Source organism: Amborella trichopoda, chromosome 10 (assembly GCF_054954075.1).
Source record: "Amborella trichopoda isolate Santa Cruz 75 chromosome 10, AtrichopodaSantaCruz75HAP2 v2.0, whole genome shotgun sequence".
NCBI lineage: Eukaryota > Viridiplantae > Streptophyta > Magnoliopsida > Amborellales > Amborellaceae > Amborella > Amborella trichopoda.
In genome coordinates, this window is record NC_142345.1 from 33904027 (window position 1) to 33910377 (window position 6351).

Here is a 6351-nt window from a genome sequence, read left to right on the forward strand (position 1 = left end):
TTGTAAACTCTCAAAACTGCCTAAATTGCTACTTAATAGTAGTAATTCTTTTTCTACACCTATGTTTGATCTTGGGCATACTGATACTTGGGAATTGGTTCCTCTTGCATCAAAGGGAGGTCACAGTATTATGTCATTTTTATTGATGACCATATTAAATATACTGGGATTGTCTCTATGATAACTTCAGTGAGTTATATGACATCTTTATTTTCATTTATTCATAAACTCAATTTTTTACCGAAATGAGAACATTACAATTTGATTCCAATGGGGAGTATATTAGTGAGATCATTGTTCCCAAAATCGCTCAATCTAACCACTAACTACCTAGGTAGATCGGAACCAGCTAGTGGTCGGTTCCGGTTTTGGGCGGTTAGGATGAATCAACCAGTATTTAAAAATAAAAAATAAAAAATATATATATAAATTCTCAAAAATAAAAAATTTGATTTGTAATGTATTTTTAAATATTCTGTACATTATGGTAAAGATTAAAAATTATTTTGGTCATTAAGACTGACTTTTATATTTTCCCATCTTTTTTAGCAAATTTTAAAAATAGCTCTTGGAAAATATAAAATGGGAGAAAATCCATTTTTTTTCATTAATTTTCAACTTCATTTGAATGCGTTTTGTTTTAATCATTCTTTATATGCTTTTTATATTTTAGTAATTTTTTTTTTTTTTTTTTTCAACACTCTTTTGACTGCCTGGGACTTGCCCAGTTAGTGCGGTTAAATTGGCCGGTATACCGGTTAGACCGGTTAAACCGCTTCCATGCCCATGTCCGGTTAACCGTTCTGGTTCGATTTTACAAAACACTGAGTGGGATAGTTCAAAAGTTTTTTTCTAATAAAAAAATCCAATATCAAAAAGCATGTTCTTATACACCCAGGCAAAATGGCCATGTTCAGTGCAAAAATCATTACATCCTAGAAACTATACGAGCTCTTCTCCAGTCAACCTCGGTTCCAAACTTTTCGAGCCGCAGTTATTCACACAACAGTTTGTTAATACGTTATGCTATTTTTTTTTTAATATTCCTCTTTTTTAGGAATTGTTCGATAAACCTATGGATTACCCTTTTCTACATATCTTTGGCTGTAGATGCTTTGTTCTATTGCCACCATCTGAGCTAGACAAATTATTAGCCAAGCAATCAAACAATGCATCCTTGATTATCCTGATCACTTAACTAAGAAACTTTGGATGTCTCGACATGTGGTATTTTTTTAGTACATTCCTTTTCATTCCCCTCCACCGTTGTTGATTCTTCTTCCATTTGTTTTTTTCTTTTATTTTATTTGTTTTATTTTATTTGTTTTATTTTTTTTGTCCTTTTTATTTTTATCTTTTTTTATTTTTTTGTTTTTTTATGATTGTTCTCCATTGTCTCTAACTTCACCTCCTACTGATAGTCCAAAACACTTAACAATTGCCGATAGACAACTTCCAGCACATGCACTGGTTGCTCCTTCGCAAACACCTTCAATTAGTTGCAGCACTCGTGTCTCTATTTTATTTGCTCCTTTCGTTGATCACTGTTTACTGCCATATATAAGATGATCTCAATGAAAATCCTCTCCGATTTATTTTTTCACCTAAACAAATGAATTTATTGATAGAAATAGTGGAGTCCAACAAATTCTAATGTATGAGAAAATTGATATGTAAAAACATATTTTTTCCTCGCACATCGTCGACTGAGTTGGCTAGAAATCAAGCAAAAGATAAAAAAAGAAAAGAATAAATTGAAATTTAAATTAAATTAAATAAAAGAAAGAAAGTGACCCAAGTCTAGATTGATCGGCCCGAGACACCCAAAACTCAAAGTTGAGGCCTATATAAGAGTGCAGGTTGTTTACCCCATTAAATCTTCTCTTTCTTGAAGAATTTGTTGAATTTGATAATGTAGACGCCCCGTTTGAAGATGGTTATTTTTCTTAAATTTCTAAACCCCATAGACTTAATAAAATCCTTTAGATTGGCCAAATAAACTCCTAGGGGCCACAATAACTTAATAGACCTTGGCGTACCATCTACTATATTCCGTACACCCCAAACCATGGTCCCAACCTTATAGAAAACCTTAGGAAATATCCCATAAAATCTCAAGAAACCCTAAAATTATATGGAACCCAAAATAGGATAAGAAACCCTAAATTTAAGACAACTTAGATTAGTTACAGGATAAACAAATAGATACAATTTGAATCAAATAAGTAAATCTAGAAAGATAAATGAATCCCAAGACTCTGGCCAAGAAATATATGGATGACGCGGGGTGTGTTGTTTCATTCAGAAGTCCAGTCGATGTGGTCCATGTCGTCTACCCCTTTGGCCGGATAAATTCAAAATTCATTAAGATATGGCCATTTGTGTGGTTCTGGAAATGTATAAATGACCTAATTCATTCAATCAACCAAAGCAATATTAGAGCCTTTGAGAAATTTAGAGCCATTAGCCTCAAGATATCCAAAACCTTACCGAGTTCAGTAATTGGAGAGAGAAACCCTTGCTTCATAAAACCCTAGCCTAGAGCCGTCAACCCTAGGTGTAAAAGTAAGATGGTGACCCAGGCAAGTACTGATTAACATTTTTTTTTTTTTCATTATTTTCACATCTCGAAACACTTACAAGTACCCAAATACAATATATGAATCCATAAAAAAACAAAAAAAATGCCAAAGATTCTCACCTGCTTGCCATCAAAACAAAAACTCATACAATACATAAATCTGAAAAAATTACATCACTTTGAATAAATTCAAGAAAACGGGAAATAAGACAATATCACATATCTTGACTCAGGTTACTCCCAAAGACTTCGTATATATTACACCGAGTCTCTTCCACCAATACCGCATGGGATCTCAGTCTAACATTGTCTCATTACTCGGAAGCCTAAACAAAACCTATTGAGAGTATGACATGGGATATGACTTTGATCAAGGCTCAACACATGAGCAAATCTCAATACACAAGGGCTAGGGCATGGCCCCTTTCGGCTTGGGCTTGCCCCCCTTAGGGTTCTAACTCCTACAAATTAAACTCTAAGTTAAGTTGAGAGAGAGTGTGTGTGTGCCTACCCTAGGGTTGAGAGAGAGAGAGGATAATAAAAAGTGTAAAAAAAAGAACCTTTAGAGAGTATTTATAATGTAGAGGCTAGGGTTTTGTCATCATTATGAGATTCAATTTTCACTTTTGATCATGAAGACCTATGGGGTGAAGAGATCTCATTAATTTATTTATTAGATAAACCATCATGATTAAACTGAATGAGGTGGAACCATTATCTCTCATTTTTCATAACTCTATTCCCATCAAATATTGTGCATAGAAAATATTATCTTTTTACAAATCATTTTTAATTAATCTCTACACTTTCCTATTTGAAATCAACGTATATAAAACTTCTTTTATTTTTTCAATCAAGAAGGTGGCTTAGCACACAAGCAACACAAAAAGGAAAGAAGAAGAGAGTGAGGCACCCCATACATGGATAGCCATATGGGCCCCACGCCCCAACTATTGGGCTTATTTGTGGTGGGCCCAAAGTCCCAATGGGCTCCACACCCTATGTTATAGTTTAGAATAATAAATAGATTTTTATAAATCTATTAAGTATTTTATTTTCCTCTCTGAGTTAAATAAATTAAGAAAAATGATTTTTTCTTATTCAAGAATACTTTTTTAATAAAATAAAATATCCATAGAGGTCTAAAAAATTATTTTAATTATCTAAAATATAATTAAAACATAATTAAACATGTTGAAGAAGATTTTATGGGAATTGGATCTAGAGAGTTAGGACTATAACAAGTATACTGAGGACTCCATCCTTTTGAAAAAATGTATCCCACTGCACTTTCTCAAACTGATCAAAAAGTTCCTATGACTCACAACCATTCACAGGGTATCATGATTGGATTATCAAAGTTAGCCAATAAATATAAGAGATACGATCCTAATCCATAGATTATAGGTCCTTCATTGAGGATAAGTCTAGGCCCCATTTCAATATTATGCTCCATGGGTCCTTCCAATATAGTCCAGTATTGCAAGGAGTCATCTTTTTAGCACATGTACACAACACACACCCTCATTCAAAAGGCCGCTTCTCGGACAGCTATCTAGTATACATGTCATATCATGGTAATGATGAGTATTTTGCCTTTTGTTCTCTCCGGCCACCCATCATACGTAGGGGCCACACCCAATCCTCTGGCCAATCGCACAGGGCACAACTCCAACCTCATCAAGAGATAGCCCACATTGAAACCCTTATGGGTTATACACAAAATGCCTAGGATTTTAGACATCACATTGAGCCATAGTCAGTCAAAGCTCAGATGAGTCTCGGCACTAATAATGCTTCATATTCCAATTTGGACTACACTCTCACTAAAGCCAACATATCAGTATATATGATTTCAATACATGGTTTCATAAGGACTTTAAATACTTACATAACCCCAATAAAGTTCACCCAAACTCTAACATAGATCTAGGAATCCATAACCTTAATTCCATCAATATTTTAAAACCTTAAACTAAGCCCTATGACGAACATGTCTCAAGCATTCTTCAAGAAATAGAAGGAGATCAGTATAAACAAATCTGCAGTTTGATACAGGTGTCAACTCTGAGTTTCAGGCGAGCCGGGCCTACTACCCTAGTTTGGTAAAGTCTTATTTTTTTTTCCCTTCAAATTTATTTCCTTTAAGATTTATATTAGTATTGTTTTTGTAGGAAAATTTGGTGGTGTTGCCAACAAGGCAATTGTCCCATCGCGGTTAATCCATCTCCAGATGGCAATTCAACCTTCCCCATGAATCTCTACTGATTTTTAAAACTAATTGATTTTATGGCATAAAATCAGAGAGGATTTATCAAAAAAAACTTCCTAGGTTTTGATGTAAATAGATAGATGCCTCTAGAATGTTCTTCCAAGGGTTTTTTTTTATTTAGGGTTTTGAAAACTATAGAGAATTAGTTTGGCTTAGGGTTGATTCTCCTGGGCTTCCTAGATCTAGCGTTTCTCTAAGGTTTGCTCTAATTTAAAGGATTTTTGGTTATTCTAGGATTTTCGAGTGATTTTTTTTTTTTTTGATATGGATTATGAAAGGCTTCAATCGGCAGTAATCTGATGGGGATTAGGAGCTCTAATAGTTTAGGACTATCATTTCTAGGGTCGAATTTTGGTCAAGAGCAATAAAAAACTTGTCATGGTTGACCAAGCTGACCCTCAAGAACATCTAGAATCTTCCAATATTTTCCCAAAAGATTCTGGAGGCCAAAATAGGGCAGTGACTATCATACATCCAATATTTCTCAAAACATTCTGGAGGCCAAAATAGGGCAGTGACAATCACACAAAAAAAATATTGCTAAGTCCAAAAGTCGTGGTCTTAGTCTTATGCCAATGAGTTCTTAGCTTTATGATTGATCATTTTTTGAGATATCTGTGTTGTCTTAGATGAGCTTGTATCATTTAGTTCTTATCGTATGATCCGCCATTCAAAATCGATCATTCTTGATCCAGATCAAAGGTCGGTTAAAACTGTCCCTGATTGGTATCCGGCAATTTTACTTGTTTTTTACTGTGCTTGCTGACTTGACTCGGATCGGTGTACTGTACGGGGGAGGATGTGCTTGGTGACTTGACTCGGATCGGTGTATTGTGCGGGGTCGAATGTGCGAGCTGACTTGACTCGGATCCATGTACTGTGCGGGGGCAGATGTGTTTTACTGTCCGGACTCTCGGATGTGCTTGCTGACTTGACTTGGATCGGTGTACTGTGCGGGCGTCAGATGTGCTTTACTGTCCAGACTCGGACTCGGATTGGTGGTCGGTTGTGCTGCTTTGATCGGATGTACTGCTGTTAGTGCAGACTCGGATCGGTGGTAAGGTTTTACTGCTTTGGTCGGATGTACTGTTTAGACTCGATCGGTACTCCTTAGACTCGTTCGATACTATGGAGATCGAATCATAAATCAGTTTTATTTTTTCCAAGAGGAATGTCAGAGCCTTTTGTTTTAGGCTATTTATAGAGCATCGAGCGAGGTGGGACAATTCGCCCAAGCATTTTCTTCACTCATTACTACTCCTGGACGCCTTCACTTGTTACTCCGTCGATGCTCATTAAATTTGCTTCATGCTCAAATTTTAATTAGGCCCATTATTGGGGGGATTTATTTTTGTTTTTAATTATATAATATGAAAGTATTTTTTAATAATTTTTTAATCATATTTACTATAGTATTATAAGTAATAATTATATAGATAACAAAATCGTGTATCTTATTTATTAATTTATTTATATTATAAATTATATAATGCATTAA

At 35.0% G+C, this 6351-nt stretch overlaps 1 long non-coding RNA gene across 1 annotated transcript; it reads left to right on the forward strand.

Annotated features, from left to right (window-relative positions):
• Window positions 1–4490: 4490 nt before the first annotated feature.
• On the forward strand, window positions 4491–6079 carry LOC148780163 (uncharacterized). Its single transcript, XR_016042477.1, has 2 exons — window positions 4491–4686; window positions 5549–6079. It is a non-coding gene; the product is annotated as an uncharacterized LOC148780163 (long non-coding RNA).
• The last annotated feature ends 272 nt before the right edge of the window (window positions 6080–6351 follow it).